Here is a 21,912-nt window from a genome sequence, read left to right on the forward strand (position 1 = left end):
TATGTATGTATGTATGTATGTATGTATGTATGTATGTATGTATGTATATTTGTATCCCACAGTATTGCTGAAAGTATCACGCCTGAGAGGTTTGTGGTCAAGCCTTTAGAGTCTTTCAAGTATAGATGTGTTTAGTATGCAAATACAGTAATTTTTCTTTTTATATCTCTTATATTTCTCTTACTGTTCTAGGTAAGAGAGTACTATTTTGAATAAAAGTGAATACCCTTGTCCTGGTGCAGATTTTGAAGAAAAAAAATCATTTTTCTGTCTAGTGTTGGCTGATATGTTATGTGTAGCCGTGGATGTGTTTGTGAGCTGTTCTTTCCTTGTTTGTTTTTGAGGGCTTTTATCAGCAAGGGATGTTGAATTTATGTCATAGATGTTTGTGCATTGAGATGAGCATATGGTTTTTGTCCTTAACTCTGTATTGTTGTACATCTTTTGACTTATATATGTTAAGCCAACCTTACCTCCATGGTAGGAACCTAATTAACGGTGCTGTATGTTTTTGTAATGTGTTCTTAAATATGATTTCCAGGCAGATAATTGAAAGTTTTTGCATCTGTGTTTATCAGGACACTAGAGCGATACTTTATGGTGTCATCTGGTTTTGATACTAGGAGCAACACCCTTTTTGTTTGTTTGTTTGTTTTGTTTTAAGAATGAATTCACTAGTATGTATTTTCTTCTGCTTTGTGGAACAGTTTGAGAAATACTGATCTCAAACTTCATGGTTAGGTAGAATTCGGCAGTGAATCATGATCTTGGGCTTTTCCTTGTGAGAGACTGTATTAGTCAGGAGGGTTCTCTAGAGTAAAAGAACTTATAAAATGAATCTTTTTATAGGAAGGGGATTATTATTAGAATGATTTACAGGCTGTGTTCCAGCTAATCCAACAGTGGCTGGCTGTGTACCCAAAGTCCATGAATCCAGTAGTTGCTCAGTCTATGAGGCTGGATATCTAGCTGTCTTCACTATATACTGGAATCCTGAAGAAGTAGACTCTAATGCCAGAGAAGGAATGGTGTTGCTAGGAAGGCCAGAGGAAGCAGGCAAAGAGCAAAAGATTCCTTCTTCCGTGTCCCTTATATAGGCCTCCAGCAGAAGGTGTGCCCTAGGGATTAAAGGCTGGGTGTGTCTTTCGTACCCCAAGGGTTCAGACTGGAAGTGGATCCACCCACTTCACATAAAGCCAAATTTAAAAAAATATCACTCACACGTAGGCCTCCATTTTGGGGTTTTCCTTCCAGATGCAGGCAAGTTGACAGCTAAGAGTAGCCATCACAGAGACTTTTGCTGCTTTAGTTTTGTTGGTTATGGATCAGATTAAATCGTTTATATCTTTATTTAATTTTAATTCATAATTGGCTAGCATTTTATCTAGTTCTTATGTATTTTCTACATTTTTAAATACAAGATTTTAAAGCAGCTTGAAGCTCCCGGATTTCACTGAGGCTTCCCTAGCACTTCCTGACCCACCTCTGTTTTTGTTAATTGGTGTCCTCTCCTCCCTCTTTTGGTAGTTTGGCCTAGAGTTTTTTTTCAATCTTGTGTATTTTCAATGAACCAACTTTTTGATTGAATGATTTATGTTTTGTTATTTTGGTCTTCATACTTTAAATTTGTACCTTGATCTTTATTTAATTTTCTATCACTTTCTACGTTTAAGTCTGTGTTGTTCCTGTACTGAAATCTGGAGTAATCATTAAGTTATTAATTTTTAATCTCTCCAGTTTAAAAAAAAAACATTTGTGTGTATGTGTGTGTGTTGTGCACCATGGTCTACGTGTAGTGGTCAGAGCCATCTCTCTGCAATTTTTGTATTTTTAGTTTAGATGATCTATCTAAACAGGAAAGTGACTATTGAAGTCATCTACTGTTTTAGTATCAGGAGTTATGTAATTTTGTGCCTATGTATTTAAAATTGTTGTGTCTTATTGATGAATTGTCTTCAATTATGTGTAGTGGTCTTTTCGTTTCTTTTATTTTGGCTTTTGACGTCTCCTCTATGAGATATGAACATGACTTGGCTTTGGCTTTTATTTTTTCTAAATATGTTGACTTCCAGCTCTTGTTAGTCTGTGAGTGGCTTTGCTGGAGAAGTGTTCTTCAAGACATCTTAAAGTTGGATCTGTTTTTCTTTTTCTTTCTCAACTCATTCAGATAGTCTGTGTGTCTCTTTTGGTGAGTTGTGGCCATTTATACTTAAGATTGTCATTCAGAGGGATTTACTAATTTCTGTAATTTCATTGGTTGTTTTTCTAGTTGGTTGTGTTTTATTGTTTGCTTCTTTCCTTCTCTTATATATGTACTGATACATCCCCTTCCCCCAAGGTATTTGAGTTTCATGTTGGGCTGATGGGTTCCCTTGTTTGTCTCATGATATTCCTATGAGGGGTGTTGTCTCCCCTTCCCTCCTCTATGCATCATATTTTTGTGCATAGCATTTTCTACAGTGCTGGTGCTCTTCCTTGTGCTTCCCTCCAGGGTCCTATTTCCCTGTCAACCTTAAAAGGGTAGGTTTGCTGGATATAGCAAAATTTTGTTTTGTATTTGCTCATCGTTTAATACATATTGTTCCATGTTTTGTTGGCTTTTAGAATTGTTGGTTAAAAATTGGGTGTTACTCTGATATGCTGCCATGTGTAGGTAATGTACTTTTTCCCTTACAACTTTTAATATTTTTTTCTTTGTGTTTCTGACTGTGGTGTGTTATAAAGAAGTTGTCTTCTGATCTTGTTTGTAGTTTAAATGCCTCCTATCCTTTGTTTCTCCAAGTCTGAGAATATTTCTGGTATAATTTCATTGAATAGGTTTCTCATGTCTTTAATTTGAATTTCAGCTCCTGTACTGTGTATGTTTGGTCTGTTGATCATATCATGACCTTCTTGTCACATTCACTTACTTGTTTCCTTTTTCACTTTTGGGTATATTATTTTCTCCTTCTTGTGTTCTATCTTTGATACTCCTCTTGGTGAGTCTGTTAATAATATTTTTACCGTTTCTAATTTTTTCCCTCAAAATCTCAATTTTCTTGGAGAATTTTCCATGCTTTTGACTATTCTTATTAATTTATATTACTTCCTTTCTCTCTGCTTCTGCTTGCTTCTACATGTTTGTGTGTGACTGTCCTTACCAGGTCATGGAGTGAATTTATGTTTTTTTATCCTCTTGAGGATAACTTATCATTTTTAGTAGTAAGCTTTTGAAGGCTTGGTATGAATTTTCCTGTTTGTATATCTGAGTCGAGTTGTGAGGTGGAGGATTCAGGTTGCCTTGCTCTTCATGTTTTTGCATTTAGGTTTGTGTATCTATTTTCAATATGTCATTTTCAGTTTTATTTGGAGATCTTATCACTCAGCCTATGCTTGAGGCATCAGCCTTTCTTAATGGGGCTTCTTCCCTTCCTGTACCAGGAGCCCTTGTTGGAGCTGTATTTGGCTGGAGTATTCTCTTTCATCTGTTCTGGTGAAATTTTAATGCTCTATTTTTCTCTCTGTCTTACTGACTTTCCTGGGGTCATGTAAAGGGATCTTTTCGTCTGCCATCTTACCAGGAAGTGTCCTGGTTTTTGTCTTGTCTTACTTGGGTACACACACACTCACACACATGTGCACGCACACACACAGCTAAATTTCGAGGAATACAGAAATACATAGAAAGTGCTGGGATATGTTAGGAATGATATATTTAATAATTAGAACCTGACCGTTATTGTATGTTTTGTTATATGTAAGCTAGTAGACACTGACATTTAAATTTGAGTGTTTTCTTTTGTGATACATTTTTTTCCTACAGAAATATACAGATAAACCTATCGTCCAGGATGAGAAGGATGTTCTTGTATTAGAAATATAATAAGGAAGTCAGGTTGGTAACTGGAGGTGTATAGTATTTCTTCAGTTACCCCAGCTCACAAGGCCATGGGATAGCTATGGAGTGCTGTCACAGCTGGGAGCTCTGTGCAGCCATAGCTCGTGGATTCTCTTTGTAGCTTCATGGTTAGCTGTCTCGTGTTTAGAACAGTCTTATCAGGGACTTGAATTTTCTGTGTTCTCAGCAGCAGCAGTGTTAGGTCTCCAAGCCTACCATTTTGGCATTACAGCTTAGTTCTTTGTCTCTCTGTGGGCCATCCTGCTCTCGGCATGGTCTGTGCTTGTTGCTGTGCTGTTGCTTCTACGGGCCTCTATCACATTTAGTTTTTTTAGATTCTCAGTTTTTTGTTGGCAGGCAACAGAGTCCTAGTTACCTGAAGGAAAAGAGGAAGGACACAGTAATTCACTGAATTAAAGAAACCCTGAGGAAGCGAGGCCAGGTTGTAGGTCAGTGGCTGTCTGAGTCTTGACTGGTGGATATCTTCAATTACTTACCTTGACAATTTATGTTTTTGCCAGCAGAATGAGGGGCAGTATGATTTAATCCCAAGGCTGACTGGAGGTTCTATGTAGTTCCTTCATTGTAAGATTAGAGGTCTGGAAACCACAGATCTTCAGTCCTGCATTTCTGCTGAGCTGTCTCTCCCACTCATTATCTATTGAGACATGTTTGCTGAACTCATGGGGGTGTGGGTGTGTCTGCCAAGGTCACATGGGGTGTGGGTGTATCTGCTCACATCCAGTGTGCTTGTGTCTGCTGAGGTCACTTAGAGTGTGGAAGGTGTATAGAACTCTGGGAGCTGAATGAAACCAGAGTGGAAACAGACAAAAGAACACTGACACAGTGCTTTTGGATCATCAGTTCTGTCCTTGTGGAGTCAACCCCTTGAGTACTTTTAAGTACTTGTTGTTTAAGTTATTTCCTGTGCTGCTAGACTCTGCATGACAGTAGACAAGGAATCTTGCTTGTATTGGAAGATGCCAGGAATTACCCAAATATCTTAAAATTTGATGAAAGTTAATCAGAGCTCTTAAGTATCCTTATCATTGTGGGGTGGTAGTCTTTTAGTTATGGTACCTCAGTGTCTTACATTCCATGCCATCAGGTGCAGTGGTGTGGAGAGGCAGGGGCATCTCTCTCTCATTGTGGCTTTGTCTATTTGATTCTCCCTTCAGCGTCTCTGTGTTTAGACAAATACAGCTTCAGTTATGTGTGTTGCTGATTGTCTTGGAGGAAGAATTAGAAATGCAAAATGTTCTCCAAAGTGTGTTGTTGGTGATGTGTGTTGGGCTAAATATTTATTATTATCCCTATAATTATTGCAGCAGAATTATTCAACCCACTATCACAAATCATAAAACACAGACACCTGTTAGATTTTCTAACTGCCTTATTTACCATGGGCTAGGCAGATATTTCACCCGTGCTGTCTCAACACTTCACCATACACCTCCCAGCCTCCATCTAGTGCCATCCGCCATAACCATCTTTATTTGGGCTACAATCCATTCATTATCATATAAATACTTGGCTTGTATTTTTCATCTGGGTCTTTCCATGCCATTATTGGAGTCCTTCCTCCCAGCCCACATGGTTCTTTCTCCAAGCCAACCCATCACGGCATCCTCCTTCCTCATCTCTTCCTATCTTGCTGTCTCTATCCCATGATTCTCCTGTCCTCAGGAACCTTTAGCCAAGCCTACCCCATTCTACCCTGCCTAGGTTTTAGGCCTTTTACTCAACCAATTAGATATAGTGTCTTAAGCAGGTTCACACAACAAGGATAGGTGTATCCAGGCAGTAACCCGATCATGAGGGCCAGTAATTAGCATCGGAATATAAGCTTCTTGTCACCCCCAAACAAAAATGACAGTCAGGAAAAGAATGTGTTCTGTGCCTTCCTGCAATCCTAGTTCCAAGGAGGCTGAATGCAAGGTTAAAAACCGTTTAGGCAGAGTCCGCCAATTCCCCCATTCAAGCAAAATACAAACAAATAAATCTGTTTCAGTATTTATCATCAGGTGGGTACCAATTAAAAAGTAGCAGCGAGTGCTCCTTTCCCACACCAGACAGGTAAACTGTGCCTGCGTGTGTTAGTGCGCCTCCTTGAGTGCACGGGGGGTGGGGGGGGGGGGGGGGGGGGGGGGGGGGGGGGGGGGGGGGCGCCTGGGTGGGGGCGGGGGGGGGGGGGGGGGGGGGGGGGGGGGGGGGGGGGGGGGGGGGTGGTACCTCGCTGTTTATGCAAATGCAGGGTGAGAATGGGAAGTATCTTGCATGGGAAGTATTGGGTGTGGGAAATACTGCATTCAAGGCCATGGTTAGTAATTACTGGCAAATGCTGATTTCCCTTCAGATGTAAGTTCTTATTATGCCCCTGTACCATTTAGAAGGGAGATGTCGAGAACCTTACAGCATGTGTGGAAATAGTCTTCCCTTTACACTGCTGATTCCTGAGTGATGAAAACACTATGCATGTCTGCCCTCTGCTTCCTTATATTCTCATGCTTTAAGCTCTGTAATCTTTTTATGGGATGCTCACATCAAGTGGTCTTAAGGTTCCTTGCTTTGGGGTGTCTGATGGACCGAACTGTTCTGAGCATGTTCTCTGAAGCCTTCGGTTCAGGTGGCTTCATGAGTTGGGGCTCTGACCATCTCTTAATGACTCTCTGTTTTTGCTTCTCTTTTAAGTCACGGGTATTAATTAGGCTTAATTGTTTAGAGCTTTGGGTATTTTTCTATGGTTGGAATTAAAACATCGAAAGGTATGCAGTAAAGGGACTTCTCCACTAGTTTGCAGGGACTTGGGGCCTCCACCTTCCTCAGGCATTGCTAATTCTTGAGATTCCTTCCAGAGGTGATAGTGTCATATACAAAAGTGTAACCTGCTCTTTCAACTTTTATTGTAAAGAACTGGAAAACGATGCATCATCAGTGAGAGAAAATTAACTTTGTATCCTCTTTCATGACTTGTATCCTGTTTAAAAAATCCTTTGTTATACAGTTTTGCTCATGATTCTTTCCCACTTTTAGTTTAACAGTATGTTAGGATCAGGCCCATAAGTGAAAAGGTGTTTAATTTTTTCAACTAGATTCTGTAATATTGCTAGGGCCATATTATTGCACAACAGGTAGTTTCATTCCTTTTGATAATACTGCCATGAATAACATTGGGAACAAGTTATTTTTGTGAGTGTGAGCATATTTTGGAGGATAAATTCAGTGAAATTTTAATCAAAATAAAAATACATGTGCTTTTGAATTTGACTGTCAGGAGCTTTCTCCCTGGAAATTCTGTGATTGCCACACCATATACAAGTAGCATATACATGTGACTGTGATGTTTACTGAACTGCAAGATGAAGCTAGGATCATTCACAAAAGAAGGCGAGTTTCACACAGTTGAAAAGACCTGTGTAACTGCTGATCCAGCCACGTCCCCAGCCTCTGGCTTATATCTTGCCTGTCTGTCGCTTCTCACTTCCAATGGCCCTGAAGCTTGAATGAATGTCTGTAACTCATTTTGCTCGGCTATACTCTGGAGAATCATGAAATCTCTCCCTCCCCCCTTTAAAGATGCGGTCTCTGGCTCAGGCTGTCTAGACTTCATTGCACAGCTAAGGAAGATACTGAAGTTGTGGTTCTCCTCCTCTGCATCTTGAGTGTTGGTGTAGGCATACCCTGTGTATTTATGTGGACCTGAAGTGCACAGCCAGTGCACGCCAGGCAAGGGTTCTACCAACTGCGTCATAGTTTCCTCCCTTCAGTGAAATCGTAATTTGCTTTTTCTTACAAGAAATACTGAATATCTTTTTATGTCTTAACTTCTACCACTTTTATGTTCTGGCAATATTTTATTTCTTGCACCAATGGGCAATAGGATTGTTTCCTCTTCTGGTTCTCTCTCTCTTTATGGTTATCTTCATATAATCACTTTCCCCTCCCTACAAAAGACAAAAGAGATAGGGCCTCACCATGTACATTTGGCTGGCTTGGAACTTGTGTTAGACCACTTGTCTGGCCTTGAACTCCCAGATAGTCACTGGTGTGTGGAGTGATGGGATTGAAGGTATATACCACCACACCTGCCATTCTTTTCATTTTTTGATTTGTCATGTCATATGTAACTTGATTCATTTTTTTCAGCAGTTACCACATTTCTATGTGGATCTGTTTTCCTTTCTGAGCTGTGGGCCTGTGCATCCTCATAACTCCAATTATCCCATATCTGATTGTCACAGAGGCAAACTTCCAGTAAGTAACAAGTGGGCATGAGTACTTGCTGCCTCTGCAGAGGGCCAGGGCTAGCTCCCATACATGGTGGCTCACCACTGTCTGCCTCTCTAGTTCCTGGTGTCACACAATATACAGACAGACAAGCAGGCAAACATGGATAAACATAGAAAGCGCACACACACATATATGATGTTTAAAGTAAAATTTGAGTTGAATGTAAAAGGAGTGAAAGTGAGTGTGGACATAAGGACAGTAACCGCAGCTCCAGGGTATCTGACACCTTCAGGGCTCTGTGGGCACCTGCACTCACACTTGTTTGTGCTTGCACACACACGCAAACACACACATGCACACAGAGACCTGGTTTCAGAAAGTGGTAGCTGTTGCCTAAGACTGAGAAAAGATGGTGAGTTTGTGTTGAGGACACATGCCTTTCATAGTACTTGATTGAATTCACAAAAAACAATTTTTACAGACTTACAATTTATAATTTTCTACATTAAGTAATACTAAATGAATGTTAATTCCACAATTTTTATTTTTTGTGTTTGTAACGACACTGTCAGTGTTTTGATAGGTTTATAAATGTCATGAACAATTACCGATAATTCAGAGTGATTAGCTTGGTGTTACTGTTGGTCACTTCTTTGCCCTGCACTGCCATGTGAAGTATCTCTAAACCACACTTCCCAAGCTCCTTAAATTGGCTGTATTTATAGAGTTTCACACAGCTGTTTCTTCCTTGTCTGTTCCTACTTTGGAAACCATCAAAAATAAAAGCAGAATAAGAAATTTCCTCTATTTTCTCCTGCAGTGACTTGAGTATTCTGGATTTCATTTGCTTCTGAAATGTCAAAATGTGGATAGTACTTCCCATGCTACTATGAAGCATGAAAAGAGCAGCAGTGACAATAAAGGCTTTGTGTTTACACAGTAACACAATCTCAAGCACCATGATAAGAATGGGAACATGAACAGATAAGGCTGGTGAGATGGCTGAGCAGGTAAAGGTGCTTGTTGCCAGCCTCACGACCTGAGTTTGATCCCTGGGACCTACATGGTGGAAGGAGAGAAACTTCAAAGTTGTCCTTTGATCTCCATACTCACACAGTGTCATCACTTATATACCCACTCTATATATATATATATATATATATAAAATATATATAAAATGAATATATATATAAAATATAAAATGAATATAAAATTCATTTTATATATATATAAAATCTTAAAACTATGAACAATAGACAAACATATAACAATAAAAGTGTAAAAAAGTTTTAAAACAGTAAATAATAGGTAAGCCATTACTTTCAGTCCACAAAGGGCAGACAGGAAGATAATATATTAAGCAGATATCACAGAATGATTGTAGTGCATGATACTACAAATGAGATCATTTTAAACATTCAGGGCTCCTGAATCTTTCATGCTTTCTGTGATGTTGGTTATACTATGGAGGAATGATTCTTGTTCGGAAGAGAATTTGTGATAACTGAACCTCTGTAGTTCTCAGGCAGCAGCATGTTGAGACACAGGCCACAGCAAAGAGGTGTTTATGTTTTGAGACAGGGCTATAAACTGGCTGGCCTAGAAAAATCCCTGTGTAACTCAGTCTGGCCTTGAACTCCCAAGTGCCGGGATTAAAGACATGCTGTTATGTCTGTATCCCAAGGTACTTATTTGTTTTAACAAGGCTTATGTGTGTGCATGTGTGCATATATACATAGCACATATGTGGAAGTTAGAAGACAACCTGGGGTCCTTTTAGTGTATTTTTTTGGGGTGGGAGTGGGGGAGGCTCTTAATTCTGTGCCCCTGGCTGGTGGGGAACTCACTGTGTAGTCAGACTGGCCTTAATTTTATAGGGATCTACCTATTTTCAGCCAGTGATCAGATTAAATCTACCAGGATATTTAATGCATCATTTGTCATCAATATAACAAATGACTTGTTGTTTTATACAAATTCATTTTTTAAGAGAACTCTTGAGTTACTTGATCAGCTGAAAAATAAAACGAGGTTTTGAACTACTCATTTTGCTATTCTTATTCTGCTAGGTTAAGTATAGTCATATGGAAAGGATTTTATTTAATTTCTCTGCTAAGGCCTGCCATGATTTTATTGTTGTTTTGGGATGAATCAATGCTACTTTATTGAATCCTTGTATATATGTCTGCTGAGCACCTTTTTCAATGTTCTGAGGCTGTGCTGGGAGTTGGAAGGCACTGGGCTACCATAGACTGCAGTTCAGTAGGTGAGGTTAATACCCAAGAATGAAGTGATTGTCATCAGCATCGGAAAGTGTGTAGACATGAGAAGTTGCGTGAAGCTCACAGGAGTAGAAGGGTGTTTCTCACTGTGGGAATCATGAAGGACAGGGTCAAGTCATTTTGGTGTGTCAGTAGTAATATGCCAGTTGAAGCGGGTGGCAGTGAAAAAGCCCTGACAGTGTAAGCTTCTGTTTTTTAAAAACAAATTATCTTTTTTTTTTTTTTTAAACCTAAATTTCTAGATGTATTACAAAAGATTGACGTCTTTCTTAGAAGAAAAGCTTAAAAAACAAGGAAGCCTTCTGGTCACACTAACTTACTGGGAAGGGCTGAGTCTTGCTGCTAACACCTCCTAGTGTTCAGCACCAAGGCTGTGAATAAACCATCAGTTGCTCACGTGTTAGTGGTTTCCTCTTGAAGCAGTGCATATTTGCTGAATGAATAAAATGAAGCTTGTTACTATAGTTGAAGCAGGTAGTAAGCACTCACAATTTCTTCTATTCCTTGTTTGGTTAATCAGTGTTTTGTCTAGAGTAGTCAGGAATCAGGTAAGTAGATAACTCTAAAATGTAGCTGAAGCTTAAATTAATGTTTGGTTGTACAAGTGAAAGACCCATGACTTCTGCTTAAGAAACAAACCCAGTAACAGCTTTGATGTCTTAGTGAGCCTGTGTCAGGACAGGGGTAAAGTAGTCTCTAGAGGTTCTGATATGTGACTAGTTGAGCAGCCCTTTTGCACCTTCATGCATATCCAAGACAGGTGGACACACAGATTTGGGTCAACAGGATGGGTTATGTGTAAATATAAGTCACCATATTGTTTGTTGGGGATCCACACAGTGGTCCCTGGAAGCACATGCTGGATTTTGTCTTCTGTAGCCCCTTGGGAGAACTTCAGCAGGTCTTCATTAACTAATAAGATCCTTGCTTGCTGGCATAGTGGGTGGTATGTCATTGGCTGTGGTTCCAGTTCTACAGTATTTAGCTGTGCTCTCCCAAAGTTTCACATAGAGTAGTAACTTACCACTTAAAGTGGTCTCTTGGTCGTGTTGCCTGGAAAGACCCTATGTTGGCACTTTGACATAGTCCCTTTGATCACATTATGGATAATTTCAGTCTTTATCTCCTCATACTACACAGGGCTTTAGGCTCAATCTGGAATCGTTACACTGAAGGCTTAGATTCTGGCTGCATAGGTGCTTACCCCTGCACAGTGCACTGCTGAACATGCACTGTCTACCCCAGCTTTCAGAAGTTCCTCAGTTTCAGGGTTTGATCTTTTCTCCCTTTTGGCTGGTTAAGCTGCAGCCAATACCTGGAACTGAGTGAGAGTTGTATCTCCAATGGTAGTGTGCTTAAGCGCAGTGTTAGCAGTAGTCACTGAAGGGGTTTCTTGTGGGTGGCCAGCTGGGGTGTCACTGTGCCAGAACAAATGGACATGAAAGCTGTATATCCTTCTGCTGGTCATGGAGGATTCCCACCACAGCAAAAGTTCCTTCTCAAGTTAAGTGGAGTCCTCATTAGTAGCATCTAATGAAGGTTATGTACCTTTGTTTTTCAGGGACTTCTACAAAACACAGAAACAGCCAGCCAAGGAATTCCTAATTTTTTTATTGTTTGGAGATAGGGTCTTAATTTTTGTATTTTTGTCTGGTAACCTGTCAGAGTTTAGTAAAAACTAAAACCAGGCCAAAACATTCACAAATCTGTAGCACATTCAGTTAGGTGTTCTTTGCCATATTGTTAATCATCTCCAAGCATGTTTAAGCCTTGTTTTGAATTAGAACTTGAGCACTTCTATCACTGCTCCCACCTTGCTTCCTTTTCTGCTTAGAGACTAAAAGCCAAGGCCATTGGCTTCTGTGCTCTCAGACACTGGATGTCTTGCTCACCAGTGTGCCTGCACACAAGATGAGTGTGGACACCTCTTGCAGTTTAGGCAACATTCAAAAGTTCACATTGAGCTGGAGGGTCCATCAGATTGGCTCTATCATTTCCAGTGTTTGTGGCAACAGCTGAGTAAACAGCAGTACCTAGTCATTGCTCCTAAGCCCCGAAACACGTTACACTGTGTGCACACCTCACCTCTCCCAGAGCTCTGTGTCCAGAAGAGTGTGTGTGTGGTGGTTTGAACAGTAATGGCTTCCACAGAATCATGTATTCTAATGCTTGGCCCATTGTAAATGGTACTGTTAAGAGGTGTGGCCTTGTTGGAGTAGGTGTGGTCTTGTTGGGGGAAATATGTCACTGTGGGGCAGGCTTTGAGGTCTCCTATGATCTGGCTCCACCCAGTGTGGAATCCAGGCTCCTTCTGCTGTCTTCTGATCAAGATGTAGAACTCTTGCCTCTTCTATCACTGTGCCTGTAAGCTGCCATGCTTCCATGATGACAATGGACTAAACCTCTGAAACTGTAAGCCAGCCCCAATTAAATGTTTTCCTTTATAAGTGTTTCCTTGGTCATGGTGTCTTTTCAAAGCAATGAAACTCTAAGATAGTTTGTTTCTGGAGGTGCATCAAGAGTAATAATCCAAAATCATAGGTTCAAATATGAATGATAATTTAATTTCTTTCAAGATGTACATACAACTTTGCTGTATTAAGGCTGCTCATGTTTTATCACAGCATGCATTCATGTGCCTGCCCAGTGTTTACTGATGACACACTATAAACATCCTCAGAATGGTCAACATCAGTCCTCAGGATTGTTATTTTTTTGGCCCTGGGTCATGCACAGAGGGCTCATTTCTTTGTGCTTGGGTGCAAAGGGCATCTTTATAGCCTCAGCTTTTCCTTTGTGCTCCAATTCCTGAAATAATGAAGTACTGCCACATGGCTGGTTACCTCTACTCAGTTTCATGTGTCTGTCTTCCTCAGAGTCTGAGACGAATCTCCCACATCTCACTTTATCTCAGAATTCATCTCTTTCTCTTGGAACTCCTACCTCCTATTTCTTGCCTTAGGTAATAGGCCATCAGATTATTATTGACAGGTGATGCTTCCATACAGCACACTAGAGCTTCTCTCCACACGTCGTGGTTCTGAAGTTGTAGTGGCTGCAACCCCCTCAGCTCAGCATGGTGTCTTTGGCTTGTAACGTACATAGCCTCTCGGCTGCTTCCCTTGTATTTTAATTTTTATTACTGAACATCTGTTTGATAAATGAAGTCTGACAAGTGATTACTGTATCCTTAATATTACATGTTTTATTCTCCAAAGGATAATCTGAGATGATCCTGAAGTGTAATAACTCTTGAGTGTGGTTCGGGCAGAATTTCAGAGCTTGTGGTAACTTGTTAGAAATGCTGTTGGTGAGACCCAGCTGTGTTTTAGCAGGTCTTCCTGCCTCTAAAGAGGAGCAGCCATTTCCAGCCTAGATACTCTTTTAAAATATGCTTTGTTTCATACCAGCTTTATCAGGCCAGTACAGCTGTTAATGACACCACACTTTTGTTAATCATATGTAAATTTAAAATCATATCACTTTGAAGAGTAATTTTAATTTTAAAACCATTAAAAAATTTAAAACTACATTTATGTGTGCATGAACATATGTGTGTATGTATGTATGTATGTATGTATGTATGTATGTATGTATGTATGTATGGTGTGTGTGTGAGTTTGAGAGTGTTTGTGTGTACAGTATCAAACCTTAAGTCAGAGGTCACCTTAAGGAAACTGGTTCTCTCCCTCCACAGTATGAACTCTGGGGATCAAAGTCAGATCATCAGGCTTGATGTAAGTACCTTTTCCTGCCGAGCCTTCTCACCATTTGGAAGGATAATTTCTTTACTTCTAAACTTGATAGTCTAAGGGCTTGGAGAAATGGCTCAGCAGCTAAGAGTACTGGCTGCCCTTACAGAGGACTTGGGTTCTATTCCCAGCATCCACATGGAGGCTCACCACTGTCTGTAACTCCAGCTCCAGGATTTCTGACACCTTCACACAGATACACCTGTAGGCAAAACGCCAGTACACAGAAAATTAAAATAAATAATTAAAAAAACTTTTTAAATTTGATAATGTAAAAATCAAATACTTTAAGGACCTATTTTAATCACCGTGAAGACACACTGCCAGCACTTCTTACTCTGTATTATGTACACTTGGTTAGCCACCTAGAGTTTATTTATCTCATCTTAGTTTTGAGGTAGTCTTATTATGTCGCCCTGGCTAGTCTGGAATTTGCTGTGTGGTCTAGACTGGCCCAAAACTCATAGATACCCTCTTGCCTCTTCCTCCTGAATGGTAAGCATCAAGATAGGTGCTTTCATGTGTGGCCCCTCCTAGAGCTTAAAGTGAGTTATTACTGTAGTAATTGATAATGTGTACATACAGAACATTTTCATTATTTTGAAAGCTTGACACCTGTCGGTTTCATAGTTGCATTCTACAGTTGTTTCCTTCTTCCTGTGGTACTTACTGAAGTACTTATTGTAGTTCTTGTTTATATATTCTAGATACAAAGTCCTTTATGGAGCAGTTTGCTGGAGTGTTTTCTATGGGGTGTCTTCTCATACCCTTTGAACTAGAAAGTTGAAAATACGGGATGCCAGTTGACTTTCTTTTGTTGGTGGGGGTTAGCCCTGTTTAAGAAAACACTGCTTTATTCCGGATCCTAAAAACTTGTCCATCTGAATGTTATTTTATTTTTTGCCTTTAGTTTAGGCTACGCTGATTCTTTAATACATATGAAGTTGGTTTGTGTCACACCTTCGTCTTTCATCCTGTTTTAGGACAGGCTCTCATGAATGTTGTTGACCTTTGAGACCAGGCTGGCCTGAAGTGCATCTTTCTTACCTTCGATTCCTTGGGAATGGGAATACAGGTACCAGCCAGCACTTCCTCACTGAGTCTAGCTTATTTTCAAAATTCTCTAGTAATTTAAATAAATAACTTAACACTTATAGCTCTTGAGTATTCCTATCGTCTTCTTGTCTGAATTGAAAGCGTAAACAGTAAATATTAAAGAAAACTTGCTGCAAAAAGGACCTGCTGTGGTGGTTGGAGTCACTTGAGAAGGAATTAGACTGCAACACATTGGGTTTCTGAATTTTTTTTTTCTGTCATGTAGTAGGTTTTGTAGTTGTTTCATTCAGACTTCAAAACTGCAGTTCAAGTATTTACATCCAGGTATGAGAGCCTGAGAAAGAGGCTTTTCAGGAGTTTTGAGTAGAGGTAAGCTTGATTTGATTAGCTCCCAAGCCTCCAGTTAGAAGTTAGCAGCGAATCCCAGAGAAGAGAGAGCTGATTATAGCTGTCTAGTAAGGCAGACTGAAGTGATTTGCCTTCAATACAAAAAGGATTGTCTAGCCCAAAGGCCCAGCCCTGGATTCCTGGCTTATTCACTAGGCTGTTTGTTAGCTTTCCATTTCCCTTCTATGTTAGGTAACACCCACATTTGTTGAGCTTTTTCCCTCAAGGCTCATCCTTTCTTAAACTGTTCCAAGTAGTGAAATGAGAGCAAGGAAAGTGAGAGGTTTTGTCTCAAGTGACTGAACTATGGAAAGGCATGGTGTTTGATTAACTTCTGTGTTGCCGTGGAGGTTGGTGCCAGAGCCCTTTCCTTTACCCTCATCAAAGGAATCTTGTTTCCCAGACACTGAAGGGACTGTGGAGACCTTGATGGCCAACAACCTTGGGGATCTGTCCTTCTCTTTTGTACATTGCTGGGACTATAGGCATGTACTACCATACCCCACTTTTTACAGGCTTTTTATGTGATCCAAATGAACACAGGTCCTGATGATGGCAGCCATGTTCCCAGTTGAAGCAGTCCCTTTTCTCTTTTTTTGGTGAAACTGGTTGAATGGGCAGATGGTAAGTGTCCAGCTTTAGGCATAGTAGTTTGAGAACCTGAATTTTTGCTGTGAGGCTTGAACTACAGAATACTGTATTTCTCAAGCTAAGTTTGGAATCATGAGTACATATATATTACTTTGGAGTGATATTTTTTTGAATAATCTGTTTCCTCCTCCTTAGTTGTTGTTATTATTTTGGCTTTACTGGAGATGAAACCCAGTGCCTTCCACAAGTTTTGTAAACACTGTACTGCTGAGCCATATTTTAGGAAGGAAAGCTTTTTAGAGTAGTCTTTCATGTATTGGTTAAAACTTACCTTCTTTTGTTGAGTTTCAGGTATTTCTCTTTTTGTAGATTTTTTTCTAGATTCTCATTTTTGAGCAAAGCCTGGAATTTCTTGGCTAGAAACAATTTACTTGAAAAACCTTTTTTGCAATGCTGCAGTTATGCACAATGGAGAAACTGGACTTTTAAAGACTTAAATTAAAAAAAAAAAAGTTGTGTAATGTATACTATGAGTAAGAAGTTAAAAAATAGTTAGACCTGATGGTACAGTATATGATCCTTGCTACTTGAAAGTCTGACCTGGAAGAATCACAAGAATCACAAGCACAGTCTGGGCCCCAGAGGTACCCAAGACTGTCCTGGGTAACATTGTGAGACCTGATCTCAAAGTAAAAAGGAAAGGTTGACAAGAGTTGTATTGCTATGGTGAGACTTGGGCCAGTATATTGGAGGTTCTAGCTTCAGTCCAGGGGTTATAAAAAATAAAAATAAAGTACTATTCTGAGACATAAGAGTTCTCTGAGGTTACATTTAGGTTGTTAAAATACACTAATTAAGATTTTCCTTTGTTTTTGAAAGACTGTCTTAGTTAGGGCTTCTTTGGCTGTGAAGAAGCATGATTACCAGGAAAACATTTAATTGGGGCTGGCTTATTATAGTTCATATGTTGAGTCTATTATTATCACAGAAGGAATCTTGGAGGTATGTTAGGCAGACATGGTGCTGGAGCAGGAGCTGAGAGTTCTGCATCTGGATCAGCAGGTGTTAGTTCTGAAATCACTGCAGAGAGACCACCACTCACATAGGGCATTGGCAAGCATGTTTTATTTTGTGAAAATCTGCAAGCAAGGCTCAAACTATTTTACAAAACAGTGACCCTAGACAAAGGTCACAGGCCTGATTATAGGAAAGTAGGGAAATTCTAGCAAGGGTTAGGTAATCTAAAATCTGATTGGTGGGTGCCAGGAAGTTACAAGCGTCAAATCCTAATGGGCTTGTGACCATGTGGTCCGTGGGCTACTTCCTGCGCCAGGAATGTTCAACTACAGGATGAGATGAGGCTGCCAGCACAGATGCCCCATCCTAAGACAAAATGTTTTCCCATTCTTGTGGTTATCTCCAGGCTGTTCCTTGGGTAGGGGATTGTATGATCATCTTCCTGGAATTAAGGACCTATGGCCTAGTTCCTGGGGTTGATGACTTTTCTTTTAAAGTCAGGCCTATTCCTAAAATGGAGACAAAATGGGGTTTATGTTGTCCTCACATAGGCAGCAGGAAGAGAAAATGAGACATTGGGCCTGGCTTGAGCATCTGAAACCTCAAAGCCCACCCATAGTGACACACTTCCTCCAACAAGGTCACACCTCCTAATAGTGCCAGTCTCAGTGAGCCTATAGGGGCCATTTTCATTCAACCATGACACATCAAACCACCTTCATATCTGACACACCTTTGATACCATATTTCATGGAAACAACTAACACAGAGGTATCAATTACTAGAAACCTGGAAATACAAGCCCCAGAGAGATGGGTTTGAAGGAAAGAGGATGAAGGAAAACCCTCACTCCATCTTACAAGATGTAGAAATGGAGGCTAATCCCAGTGTTTCAACTGAAGGGAAGTTACAATCATGAAGTGTTTAGAAGCCTAGCATGCTAACATGACAACACACATCGTGCTAATGGAAAATGTACTTACATGTTTGTACTGAGGTCAGCCTCAACATCACTGCCAGAGTTGTTCATGGTATGACCATGCTCACTGAGGGAATGCATTCTACCAGCAGCCAACAGGAGTGCAGAAGTTAAAATATTCCCTCTTGGTGCTGTAAGACAGGGACTACCACCAAGCCCATGTCCAGACTTCTAGGAGTTCAGATAAAACCTTCACTCAGACTGGAATAACAGAAAAGGTGGTACTAGTGAGCTATGAATATTCTGGGTCAACAAGGCAGCATTCACACCCCCATCATGCCGTCAGAGTGGTCTCTAACACTAGTGTCATTTTAACTCTAGTGGACTTGAACAAGATCTCTGATCTAAAATACTAAATACTAAAGTACTACCATTATGCCCACACTGAAGCCATGGGTGTAGATTCAACTTCACTGCAGTAGCTTTTCAAGGGAGGATACTGCAAGAAGCATGGCAGTCTTTTAAACAGTGGGCATAGCTACAAACTCAAGAAGAGATCACCCACCACATGTGTTCACAAAGGCTTCCCAAACTCATCCACTGAAGTCAAGCAGTTAATACCAACAACTATGCCTTCCAAAGCTAATGACATTTAAAAATGAAAATAGAGCTTACTGCCTTTGAATGTGGGCACAAATTCATTTAACAAGATTGCTAAACGTTATAAACAAGAATGAAGGTACCGAACAACAGTGTACAAAACCCCTGCATCCTGTGGCTTGTCCTGTAAATGGAGATACAGGTGGTCTAATTCTGGTGGGATTGCGAGAAAAAAAAATCTAAAGAGCACAGTCTTTACATGGCCCCCATAAACTCAAAGGCACTGGCACTTATTAGGAGGTATGGCCTTGTAGGAGTTGGTATGGCCTTGTTGGAGGAAGTATGTCACTGTGTGTGGGCTTTGAGGTTTCAGAAGCCAGGCCCAGTGTCTCATTTTCTCTTCTTGCTGCCTACCCATCTGAATGAAGAGCTCTCTGAATTGACCATCTATAGTGTTGTTGGGAGATGGCTCCTAGACTTGTTGGCTTAGGGAGGCCCAAGGGGCTGTTTGAGAAGCTGTATCCCTGTTCTTCTATTTGTGATATTTGATGTAACAAATCGCAATGCTTGTGGAAGGAAAAGATAGTGATAATGATAGCAACAGTAAATGACCTTGAAGAAAATGGCTCAGGCTGAAATACAGATGCAGTCCAGAGGTGGAAGAGTTCTTCAGACATCTTCCTGTGCCCTGTGATTGGTCTGGAGTATCCAGAGACTTAACCTAAGTATGATAATGGTTTTGGAACAGTGGGAAGCAGTCTTGGAGATATTAAATGAGCTGTACAGTGGGTGGCAGCACAGCGTAGCTCAGCGTAGCTCAGCCGCAGCCGCAGTGCAGTGCAGCCACAGCACAGCGAAGCACAGCAAGTACTCTTGCCAGTTCAGAGCAGTTTGAACAGTCCATCCTATGGTAATAAAAACAAAGATAGGGTACCTGTATCTCTTCCTTTGTAAGACTACCTGCCCCAGGACTGGTGTCTTTCCTTGTGCTATCCATTCATCCTACTCATCTCAGCCTTCCTCATGCTGTGATGTTTTAATACAGTTCCTTATGTTGTTTGGTTTCTACTTTGTAACTCTAATTTTGCTACACAATCAGGAATCAAGCCACTGATTGAGGAAAGTACAAAGCAGCCAGAGCTAAGCATGGGTGGTTGAGTTCTAGGGAGTGGGATTATTTGGTATATTACTTATCTGTTGCTATGATAAAACAGCACAACTCAAAGGCAACCTAAGAGTTTATTTAGGTTTACCGTTATAGAAGAATAAAGTGTCCATCATGGTAGGGATTCATGGCTGGAAGTGACACTCACGGTTGCAGGAGCATAAAACTGAGAGGTCACATATCAACCACATACTGGAAAGAGAGTGACCTGGAAGTAGGTGAGGCATTCCACTTCTGAAGCCTGCCCTATGTCTTTGAGCTTTTTTTTATTTTTCCCCAAGTAAGGCTGCACCTCTTCATAGCATCTCAGATAGCACCAACATCTGCAGAGCAGGTGTTGAAATAATGTTTGAGCTTATAAGGAACATTTCCACTCAAACCACCGTGTTTGGATTTGGTGTTGAGTATGGACATGCGGGACCGCTGCAGTTTCTTCTCCTTTCTCTTTTCTTTCTCTTTCAAGCTTGGTTATCAGCTCGGCTCGTAACCTGTAATCCCAATACTTGGGTGACAGAGGCAGGAGCACTGTCATGAGTTCATAGTCACACTGAGCTACATGGTCAGTTCAAGGATAATCTGGTTTACAGAGTTGAAGAAAACAGCCAGCCAGCCAACCAACCTACCAACCAACCAAATAGATAACTTGGTTATTAGAATTCTACTCTGAGTTATTCCTGTTTTGTCAAGATCATATGGAGTTGCTCTCTTCTGTTGGCAGTGTACTCAAAGACATGTTATTACTGTTTACATTTTGTTTTTCTTCACTAAAATATATATCTCTTGATTTTTCTCACTTCTGGTAGCCGCTAAAGTCTTACATGGCCTCTTTTCCTCACTCAGTCTATAGCTAGCTACTTGTGAGTGAACAAGAAGCATGGTATTCCACAGCTGACATGATAGCCTATAAATCATAGGTGACTCCTTGAAGCCCCAAAAGTCTGTCTTCTAACTTCCCCTTTTTTTATGGGCCTTACTTTGAACAGTGAAGTTATTTTGAATGTTTTAATTTTGTCTAAGAATATAGTTTATCATTGTATAATAGTAGAAAGACTCTGTACTCATTGAAAAGCATACTTTGGTACAGGGTAATCTGAAATTTGAGAACTACAGAAGTAATGAATTCATGGAATGAAGCAGTGAGGATGCAGTCTTCTTTTCTTTTTTCCCTTCCTCTTTTCCCCTTTTTGAAGCAGGGTCTTGCTACATTCCAGGCTGTTCTTGAAATTTTTTTTTCTTGAATTCTTGATGCTCCTGCCTCTGCCTCCTAAATGCGGATGATAGGTATGTACTACTACCCCTGCACTTCAGTAAACTTTGCTGGATGAATAAGTGACTGTTGGATGTTCTACAGACATTTTGAAGGCACAGAAGCTGGGCTCTTGTCTTTTGGCTGGCATGCACCTATTTTCTTACTGCCTGAGTTAGGCCAGTCATTACTATTCCTGGGTTTATATGTCTTGTAATAGTATCTCAACTAGTAGGGAGTGGGGCAAGCCACAATTTATACACTATTAAGAAATCTATATGTACTCTTTCCGCCACCTTCTGTGCAGCCACCATGGTATGCATGAATGTCCTGATAGATGCTGAGAAGAGAGGCAAATGCTGGCCTCATCAGGTCATGCTCTAGAGTCATCATTTGGTTCCTAACTGTGATGTTGAAGCACGGAAGCACAGTTATATCGGTGAATTTGACATGATTGAGGATCACAGAGCTGGGAAAATTGTTGTGAACCTGATAGGCAGGTTGATCAAATGTGGAGTGATCAGCCCTAAATTTGAGGTGCAACTCAAAACCTAGAGAAATGACAGAGCAATCTGCTCCCTTGCTGTCAGTTTGGCTTCATTGTACTGACAACCTCAGCTGGTGTCATAGACCATGAAGAGAAGCAAGGCAAAAACATACAGGAGAGGAAATCCTGGGATTTTTTTTCTTCTTTCTTCGTCTTTTGTCGTTCGTCGTTCGTCGTTCTTCTTCTTCTTCTTCTTCTCCTCCTCCTCCTCCTCCTCCTCCTCCTCCTCCTCCTCCTCCTCCT

General features: G+C 40.5%; 1 protein-coding gene across 5 annotated transcripts in view; it reads left to right on the plus strand.

Annotated features, from left to right (window-relative positions):
• Positions 1-21,912, plus strand: part of Tbl1xr1 (TBL1X/Y related 1) — a 151,371-nt gene that overhangs the window by 34,652 nt on the left and 94,807 nt on the right. Inside the window, exon 1 of one of the 5 annotated variants that reach the window (XM_055625972.1) lies at positions 15,154-15,216. The exons of the other annotated variants lie outside the window; for them this stretch is intronic. The gene's annotated coding sequence lies outside the window, so the exon portion shown is untranslated. Of the gene's footprint in view, positions 1-15,153; positions 15,217-21,912 lie in introns of those variants that run through there. 5 annotated transcript variants of the gene reach the window in all.

Source organism: Psammomys obesus, unplaced genomic scaffold, assembly GCF_907164565.1.
Source record: "Psammomys obesus unplaced genomic scaffold, mPsaObe1.curated_primary_1811, whole genome shotgun sequence".
Lineage (NCBI taxonomy): Eukaryota > Metazoa > Chordata > Mammalia > Rodentia > Muridae > Psammomys > Psammomys obesus.